The following is a 10,211-nucleotide window of genomic DNA, read 5'->3' as shown; positions in this document are numbered from 1 at the left end:
GAAGCCAGTTATACTGCCAGGCTTTAGTGTTTATTCAATAGGACAAACCAGAATCTTCCACAACTGACCCACTATAAGTTATTTGCTTACACATACACACACATACTCCAAACAAACTTGCATGATAGTAAGTTTTATGTAAAAGATTTGTACCAGTATTTCGATACAAACCCTTAGATAACATAGTTTCAGGTTGTATATTTGTTCAAAAGAAAAGAGAATAACATAAATAAAGAAAGAAAACATAGATTAAACTGAACATGAAATTACACAGCAAATTATAACTCCATAGTCACAGACCTGGAAAGCCAATATACGAGCTACTGAACAAGTCTAAGCAGAACACAAGGAGTATGATTATCAAGTTGCTGAGGAATTTGGTTAGCAGCTGAAGTTCATAGGCTGAATACATAGATAAATGAACACAGTAGCTCCAAATAAAATCAAGATAACAGTAATTGTGTGTTTTACTTGTCAAGTTTTTGCACTATGATTGATGGTATCCACATTGCCCTTCGGTGTTTCAACAGGAGGAGTGCTGCCTGTTGATACCCACAAATCATCTGGAAACTAATATTTAAGGATTGGGAAGTATCCTCACTTAGTATATGTTCACCATTAAAAAATCCTTCACTGAAATCTTGTTTGCCATTGAAGACTAACCCAAGAAACATTTACCACAATTCATATAAGCAAGCATTTCTCTGGAGGAATGCAAATGATCATGTTTGAAAATGGCAAAAAGGGACGTACCATATCACTTATCTATAATGGCCAAGAACTCTGCTGATGGAGCTTCGTATCTGATGTAGGTTTCTTCCTTGAGCAATCATAAATTTTACTGGAGGTAGTAAAAGCCAAAGAACCATCTGTAGGTTTGTTACTATCTGCATTCTACCTCTTATGCTGAGCTGATAAGAGACTGCCCCAAATAAAACTTGGTCTTTATTGTATTTCTTAATGTAATTGAACTATGACCTCTTCTGACATAGAACAGAATAGTGCATGGCTGAAACACCAAACTATCTGAGATTAAGGCCTCTTTCCAATGTGTGTGTGGGGTGTACATGAATTTAAACATCCTAAACACATCAAAATTATTAAAAAAAATCAATATTTTAGTATTTATTTTATTTTATTATAAATAATTGAATTTTTTAATTTTATATAAGATTTTTCTTAATGTAACTTTTTTTTAACAGTCACTATTCATCATTTCAGTAATTAATCTGTTTTCTATAATTTCACAACAGAAGTAAATATCATATATTTATATGCAATTTTTTAATACTTTTATTTTATAATTTTTTAATTTAATCACATTGACTATTGTTTCAATTTATTTCTGTGAACTATAATTTGATTCTTATGTACACACTCAATGTCTTCTTACCATTATAAAATGACTCTTAGCATAATAACTAGTAATGATCACCAAATGTAATGTAAAGCTCTAGTAATAATTTCTTTGGATGCAAAGAACTCATTTGTCACATTCTACGTGAACACTAAGTTCCATGTTTCAAATTTTCCTTAGAAGTCTTGTAGCTAGAACTTTTAGCAAAAAGATGAATAATGTGGAACTCAAGGATGAAGGGCGTGCTATATATTAAGAAGAGATGGGGAGGGGAACAAGGTGTTCAACTTGATTGAAAAATAAATTTCATTATGTTAGAAATAGGGAATACTAAGGGTGTCCTACTTAGCCTTATTCCCAACAATCTCCCCCTTTGGCATTGATGACAACATATGGTAAACTTGGCTAAGTCCCAAATTGTTGCTCAAAAACTTTCTTCAAAACTTAGCCTTTGCAAAATTTACAAAACTTCAAAATTTGTGGATCATTACATTTATAACCATATTTCCTTATATATCATATTACAATACTACTCGTAAACCTCTTTCTACATACATCATATACTAATTGTGTTACTGTTACTCCCCCTTACATTATGTTTTGACATCAATGAAAAAGGTGGCACAAATTTATGTACAAGTCAAAATTTGTTACCTCTTCTCAAGCTAAATTTGAGATTCTAGATAGAAAATCTGCAAAAAAATTCTTTAACAACTCAAATTATTTTTTCTATGTATCTCTTACTACCTTCTATTGTGCTGAGTAATGCACATAGTCAATCTGAGGCTACTTCAACTGCATTCAAATTTGTATATGCAAATTTCTCATAAGATACCTTGGTTGCAAGACATTCTTCTAGCTTCTTTTGCACATTGCCAACCTTCAGTGTTAGGTGTTCTTTGAGTAGCGAGAACCATTTTATCACCCTTTCTTTTCTAAGCTCAACAATTTTGATGTCATCATGAACTTTTGATATTGTTGCCGCAAGATCCTATGTATTGGTGTCTCCCTACAGCAATGTAGATGTCAATGTTTGAATTTTACTTACCTTTGAACTGATTTCATCATTCATATCTTTCAAATAAGTGTATGACATAGAGAATTGTTCATACAATTTCCTTCCTTCCTATAGAGCTTTTCGCAACTCCTTGATGCTAGTTTCAAGAGTCTGCAAATAATTTCTTACATTATTGCATGTTGTACCAAAAAATTATGCATCATGATTGATTTGATGCTTGAACCAATGCAATGTTTGATAGATTAGTGAATTCTACATCAAAGAATTTCACTAACTCCTTTTCCTTCAATTGTAGGTCCTACTCTATCACCTTTATCATGACTATTTTTTGTCGTTTATCAAGAACATCTTCCAAGGTGTTCTCAAGATTTTTGACTTTCTTGTTCTTCTTCAACAACTTTCTCAGTGATGATATAATTCCTTTATGATCATCATCATCTGATGCAATAGATAGTGTTGTTATCACGGGAGATTTTCCTTTCTCAAATGTAGGCAATAGAATATTAGCCTCATGCTAGAACTCAACTTTGTCATATCCTATTGTGACATGTTTGAGTTGGGCTTTGAATGTTGATTCATGCATCACAACTTTCTAGTTGTGCTTTATTTTTTCATCTTTTTCTTCTTTAGCTTTCCTCCTCTTTTCTTCTTCCTTTCTCTTTTTTCCTTCTTTGTCTTCCTTTTCCTCTTCTTCTTTCTTCTTCTTTTCCTCATCTTCTTTTCCTTTCTTCTGCATTCTTCTCCTCTTGTTTCTTGTTTTTCTTCTCTTCTTTCTTTCTTTTCTCTTCTTCCTCACTCTTTCTTTTCTCCTCTTCTTCTTTCTTTTTCTCCTCTTCTTCATTTGCTTCCTCTTCTAAACTAGAGTAGCTAGTAATATTGCCAACAATGTTTGTACCATAAATTTTAAAAGGATCTTCCTTATCATCAATCATTATATGTGTACTACCCACTTGCATGGTATTAGTACCAATTGTAATCTATGGTGATGATTCACTCATCACAGTGTCCTTGGCTACCTTTGTTGCTGATGTGTCTAATGGTAAAGTAGCCTTCTCTTTTGTCATAGGGATTACTCCCCCTAAGTCCTTGCTTTATTTTGCAATAGTGGGTATAGAGGTCATAAATTTGACAATAGCCAATTCAGTTTTTTTGTTCACCTCTTCATACTTTCCACCCATCAATAGAATTATTCTTCTTTTATTTCTCAACAATGGTTTAATACCCTTCATTATTATTTTCATGTCTTCATCAATGTTCACTTCACAAAGTTTCCTTATCTGATTTTCTCTTATTCCTTTATCCTCATGTACCACTCTTCTTTTTCTATTAATCAACCTATTATACAAGTCTTCTTACTAGAAGTTTTCTTTGTTTCAATCACAACCTTCTCAATAGGTCTATCCTCTGATTCTTCCTTAGATTCATTTGACTCAATCATTTCCAATGTTTTCCTCCTTTTGTCCAAACCACTCAATAATTGCTTTATTCTTTTTTTGGAAGGTGACTTTGTTGCTTCTCATTTCATTTTGGTGAATCTTTCTAATTTCCTCATGTTGGGAGGAGTCATTATTTTTTCTCTTATTATCCTCACTTCTTCGTCATCCTTCTTCTTTTGAATAGGTTGTACAAGGATGGGTTGTACTTGTGCTACTGTGGCATAAGGTGAACTCGATATATTAGTGGAGAGTCTAGCTACTATGACTCCTTTTTTTTCTCCTACAACTGCCAAAGGTGTGGCTACTAAAATCTCAGTTTGTCCACTTGCTCTCATTTCCATAGTTATACCCATTGCCTCTATGTATTCTTCTCTTGTCATGTTTGTCTCCTTAAGGATTGTATCAATTTTCTTCTCAAATTTCTTCTTGATGTCCTTGTTGCAAAGTTCACTATAAAATTCCTGGACTTTTTCTTCATATGTCCCCTATCTAGGATATTCCTTATCTTTTTTTGATTCAAAGAAAATCTTCACATAACCCTCAAATATCTCTTTGCTCATTTCATAGCCCATATTCTATGAACTTTACTCTAGGTTCTACAGCTTCCATACAAGTGACATCACTTTCAACCATGAAACATATGTCATTCTTATATTTCTCTACTAGAGTAGGTGGAATTTTGAATCTTTGCTTCATTTTAGACTGGAAACTTTTCATCATTCTTGAGATGTTTGTTGTTATCTTTTCTTTCGATTGCTTCCTATAATGATGAGTTATCAATCTCATCATGAACTAATTGATATCCCATTCCTAGTCTAGCATACCAAGGAATTGTCCGGCCACTTGAAAAAATAGATGTGTTAGAAGGCATTCAAATCTAAATACAACATTCTTTGTTTTCTTCAATCTTCAATGTTATCAAGTAAGTATTGCTTTACAATTTCACACATATTAACTTTTTCTTTCTTTATTGTCATCAAGTATGTTGCATGGATGAATCTAGAAGGTACCGAGTTTACTCTGGAACTATGGTTCATTTTGTAGTCAATAATTTTACTGATTACCCTAACATCAGTTTCTGTTATCAAGTCAATCCTCATATTTCTTCCATCAGACTTTATTTTCAAGTTAGATTCAACCAACTTCTTTACATTCTACTCATCTACTAGATTGCTACATTCATTACTCAAAATAGTGAGTTTATGGATCATGTCATTTTCTATCTTCACATGGATGTCTCTCACCTAGAACATTCCTTCATGAATTTTGCTCAAAATGATTCTACTCCATTCATGATTGTCAAAGTCCATAAACATATGCTTAATGATGTTCAAATCATTCAAACGTGCAAATTTTTTCTTCAATTATAGGTCACTATTACATACTATGTCTATGTCTTTATGTATGTCATTGTCTCAAACGCTCTCAAACTTGTAATGTATGTACACTCTAATGTCTTCTACATACAATACACTATGTGGAACATTGAAAACACTCCTAAAGGATCATCCTCTAATGATACATAAGGGTGTTTCTTAAATTTATACCTAGGTCTCTCACGTACATCACACACTGCGAGATTCTCCATTCCAACTGACTCAAATCTTTGAAACACAACTTTAATTTTGGAAAATACCTAGATTTTACATAACTAGGGCTTCTTTCAATTTGTACTTGAAAGCACTTCAATTCTCCTTCAAATTGTTGTCAAATCACTCTTAACACCTTCTTAACTCTTCGCATGATCAAATGATACACATAATCTTGCTTGCATGGCTTATATCTCACCAAACTAATCTTTATATTAATTATGGAAGTAGACAACTTACAAAAAGATGTTTTTGATTACTCATAAACTTGTTTTCTTTTGTGCTCACACATGTGATCTTCAAATGACATGTGCTCTTAACCATAGCCTCCACATATCATCGTCTACCTCATATTAACTTCACAATTGTTAACTCGATCTCTAACTATAGTTTCATCTCTCTCGTATTTGATCTTTAATAAATAGGTACTTAATTCAAATAGGATGAATGACACACAATAGTTGACTTCAATCTTTTAGTAGGTGCGTCAAACTGCTATTCTTCTAACACTACACGTGAACTTGATGGATCTTTTTCTTTGATAGATACCTCTTTGAATTCTTTCACATGTTCTCTCAGTTCATCTTTCTAACTACTATCATTCCTTCTTAAATTTATGTTATTGTTCCTTCTAAAATTTGGATTCATGTTGATGTTTCTCATGTCCATCTTACAAAATCTTTCTATATGACCAAAGTTGTTGCATTTTTGACATATTGTTGTATTCCTTCTCTAATTAGGTTAAGACTGATTGACTATTGCTTTGCAATTTCTGGCAATGTGTCCAAGGTTATTACAGTTGTAACACACAATGTTACTCCTTGTTCCATTAAGTCTTTCTCCTTCATTGAATCTGCTAGATTTTCTTTCACTCAATCTCCTTCTTTCATTACCTACAAGGTTAGTATCTCTAAACATTCTACTATTGCTATTATTACTATCAAATCTAGGTTTCTTATATTCAGCTACTTTATGACAAAAACCATGATAATTATAACAATAAAAATTAGTAATAGGTTTGAATGACTTACCTATACAATTTATCTTCATATAACCAACTTCATTACCTATAAAGCATGTACTTTTGAATCCATACCTTATGTCTTTAGGCGATTAAAATTGCTATGTTTACTTAGGTTCATCACTTTTCTCAAGTTGGCTTGCTTGGTCAACTTCTTTTGGTGCATCTCTAGATTGACTTGATTCAATCTTATCGTAATCATCCTTTTTATTTTTAGGGATTTCAACAACTGGATCTAGCTCCTTTCTTTCATTAGATTTATTTGTTGATTTTTCTCCAATGAAATATCCAAGACCAGTCTTATCATAGGAAAGTCTTTAAAAACATAGTTGCTCATCAATTTCTAACTAGTGGAATATAACTTTTCTAATTATTTCTTGGTCTAGGTTAATTCTCCTTTTACAAAAGTATTGTACTTCTCAAGTTTGACATGCTCTATCTTGATATTTTCAAGTTGAGATGTTACTTTAGTAAGATGGGAGTTTAGATCTGCATTTTTATATTTTAGATCTAATTCAGCCTTGCTATCATCTTTCTTCAAGCTTAGCTTTAGTTCAATGATCTTCAACTCATGTTTCAGAATCTCATTTTATTTCCTCAATTTTGATACTTCATCATTGTCTTTTGTCTAATCTTTAGGTTCCTTTCTTGATTTGAGATGATCAATCTTATCTTTCAATTACCCAATGTAGTCTCTTGTATTTTCATATCTTTCTTTTGGGTTCTCTTTCTTGAGTAAGAAGATCAATTTGCTCAAGAGTTTCTTCAAGATTCTTTTACAACTATTCCATATCCATAGGGATCTTACTCAAGCTATTAAGCCTCTTCTGAGTAACTGTGCTCTGATACCAATTATTAGAGATAGAAAATATTAGGAAGGAGGTGAATCAACATTCTACAAACTTTTTCCAAAAATTGGATATTATTAATTGTCCTGTAACATGGATATGACGAAAAACTAACAATGTTGAACAGTAAGAATAACCATACACAAAGAGAACTAATAATACCATATTTGTTAACTAGGGAAACCTTGGAGAAGGGAAAACCTCGGTGTGGATGGTACCCACAAAATGATCCACTAAACAAAAGTATCTAGTTAAGGATGTTGACCCTGTTAGGAGTCTATTACATGCATATAGTGTCTTGGTCCATGTTAGAGGACTAGACCTTGTTAAAATCCTCAACCTTGTTGGGATTTGATATGTATAATTACAAAATGTATGGAAGATGAGTTCACTGCCCAAACATTAAAATTGTACAATGTAGTTCCTTTATACAAAAGAGATAGATACACAAACCTCTTTATAATGTTGATATCTTCAATATCTGATCTTTCCTTTGCTTCTCTTCGCATACCTCTGATAATACATCATAATTTTCATCTCATATAGCTCACATATCATACATATGGCTTCCACATAAGTTTGCATATAGCTTGCAACATTCACACAACTTTGCATATCATCATCTTTCCTATATACCTTTACATTTTGCAAAATTGTCCAGTCAGCCTTCAAGCGTTCACATGCTTGGAAAAATACAAAATTAATTCTTGGTCTCTTAGGGTTAACATTTAGGATGTCATCCCTATTTAGTCAAGTAATTATTTTTTGAATAAAATAATTCCTTAACTCATAATTACCCATTTACTTTTATGCTCCATTTTGCTTTATATTCTCGGAGCTAGGAAAACTACCATAACCCATTTTATACTATTTGTACTAACTTGCACTCTGACATACATCATCTTGACATTCTATACTATCTATACCTAACTATGCACCTGCCAATAATGACTCTGTCAACTGTGCATACCAAAACGGTCTATATTCTATCAGTTACACTATCTGATACTTCGACAATTTTCCATGTCTAATTGTGGAATCTTCATCTATAGATAATATCTTCTTTACACAAAGTATATGTTGCTATAAATGACATCTCTAATACTATTCCAACTTATCCAACTAATCCATATTTCCAACACATTAATAACTTCTTTATTCAATATTTTCAAAATATTAAACAAATAATTACTAATATTTTTAATGTCCTAACAATGAAAGAACATACAAAATACACATCTACACAAAAAACACCGAATATATGTGGAACTTAAGATGAGAAAAACTATTTTCCAAATCTAACCTTATAAAAATAGTAGTTCATTTACAATGTGAAGTGGGCAACAACCTATGGAGATGTTAGAGTTTTAGGTAACTCTACACGTAATACACATCCCTATGTCATCATTATAGGTAATGTTGTTAAAACTTATAAGACCCTTTATGTGAACATGATAATTCTTTAATGATATTAGCAATACAATACCTAGCTCAGTATATGAAATATTTGATATTATCATGTTAGTGGACAATGATTATTACTTGCTTATGATGAAGATACTTTATATTCTCTTGGTTAATTATTATAGTTTCTTTCATGACGATGCTATACTAAGTGATTTCAATTGATGATTATAGTTGTCTTCATGATGATGAAACTCATATGTTAAGAAATTATGTTATTTATATTTGTAGTGTACTAGTTGTACTTTCCATATACTTGCATGTGTATGGTGTGCATGTATGTTTTATATTTTTGTTTAATGTATCTTATTGATGCAAGAGAATCCAATGATGTTAGGGAAATCTTATATCACCCAAAAATATGTCTAGTTAATTTTATATTTCAAGATACCCATTTGGAAAAATTATAGATTGCAACTCTTAGGTTTCCTTTGCTACTTTTCTGAGGCAACCTTTTAGACACCCATGAAAATATTAGGTATACGTGAAAATGCAGGAGAATGAGCTATTTTGTACAAGGTCCATAATTTTAAAGAAATAGAGGGTTCAAGCTCAAAGGAAGGTGGTAATTGAATTTTAAGCACTCTAACAAAATAATCAAGTCAAAAAGTTTCACCATCTAAAATTCATTATGATTTTAAGTTTTCATAGTATTGTAGAGCACTCGAACAGATTTTCAACAATGTAAATAGTTCACAAATTAGATTCTTAGATCAAAAGTTATGATTCCAAAAAGTTGAACTTCTTTTTTGGAACTTTCTATTATTTGCACCAAGTTCTAATGTAAATTCTAGGTCCTTTATTTTGACACCTAACCACCAAATTTCAAAATATAACTTTTATTCTTATCCCCAAATCTAAAATAGGATAGTTGTCGTCAATTATGGGGGTGAAAATTAAAGCTTTAGGGGAGTTTTGGGAGACGGTACCACAAGAAGGTTTTTTTTATCTAGAATTGAATAATATTGTAGCCCATAGGGCATATAGTATTAAATAGGGAATACTAAGAGTGGGGTGGGGGTGAATCACTATTCTAACACTTTTTTCCCAAATATGGATATAAAAAATAAACCTTAAATTTGCATATATTAATGTACTAAAAAATAGTAACAAGCATACCATAAAGAAACTCATAACACCATATTTTCTTAATTAGGGAAACACTAGCCAAGGGGAAATCCCGATGGGGATGGTACCCATAAAATTATCCACTAATCAAAAGTACCTTATGAAAGGTTTTGACCCTGTTAAGAGTCTATTACATTCATATATTGTATATGTCCTTGTTAGAGGACTTGACCTTGTTAGAGGCCCCAACCCTATTAGGAGTTGTATTACAAAATAGTGAGCTCACTACTCTTACAACAATATACAACTTTACAAGTAGTATGGAGAAATACCAAAAGCTTGACTATGGTGATATCTCAAATATCTTATTAGTCCTTTGTTGTCCCTTGCATCTTCTCATGCCAATATAC

The sequence above is a fragment of the Cupressus sempervirens genome, chromosome 4, assembly GCF_028749045.1.
Source record: "Cupressus sempervirens isolate cs-2001-9-10 chromosome 4, ASM2874904v1, whole genome shotgun sequence".
Taxonomy (NCBI): domain Eukaryota; kingdom Viridiplantae; phylum Streptophyta; class Pinopsida; order Cupressales; family Cupressaceae; genus Cupressus; species Cupressus sempervirens.
Note: the sequence above shows the minus strand (reverse complement) of the source record.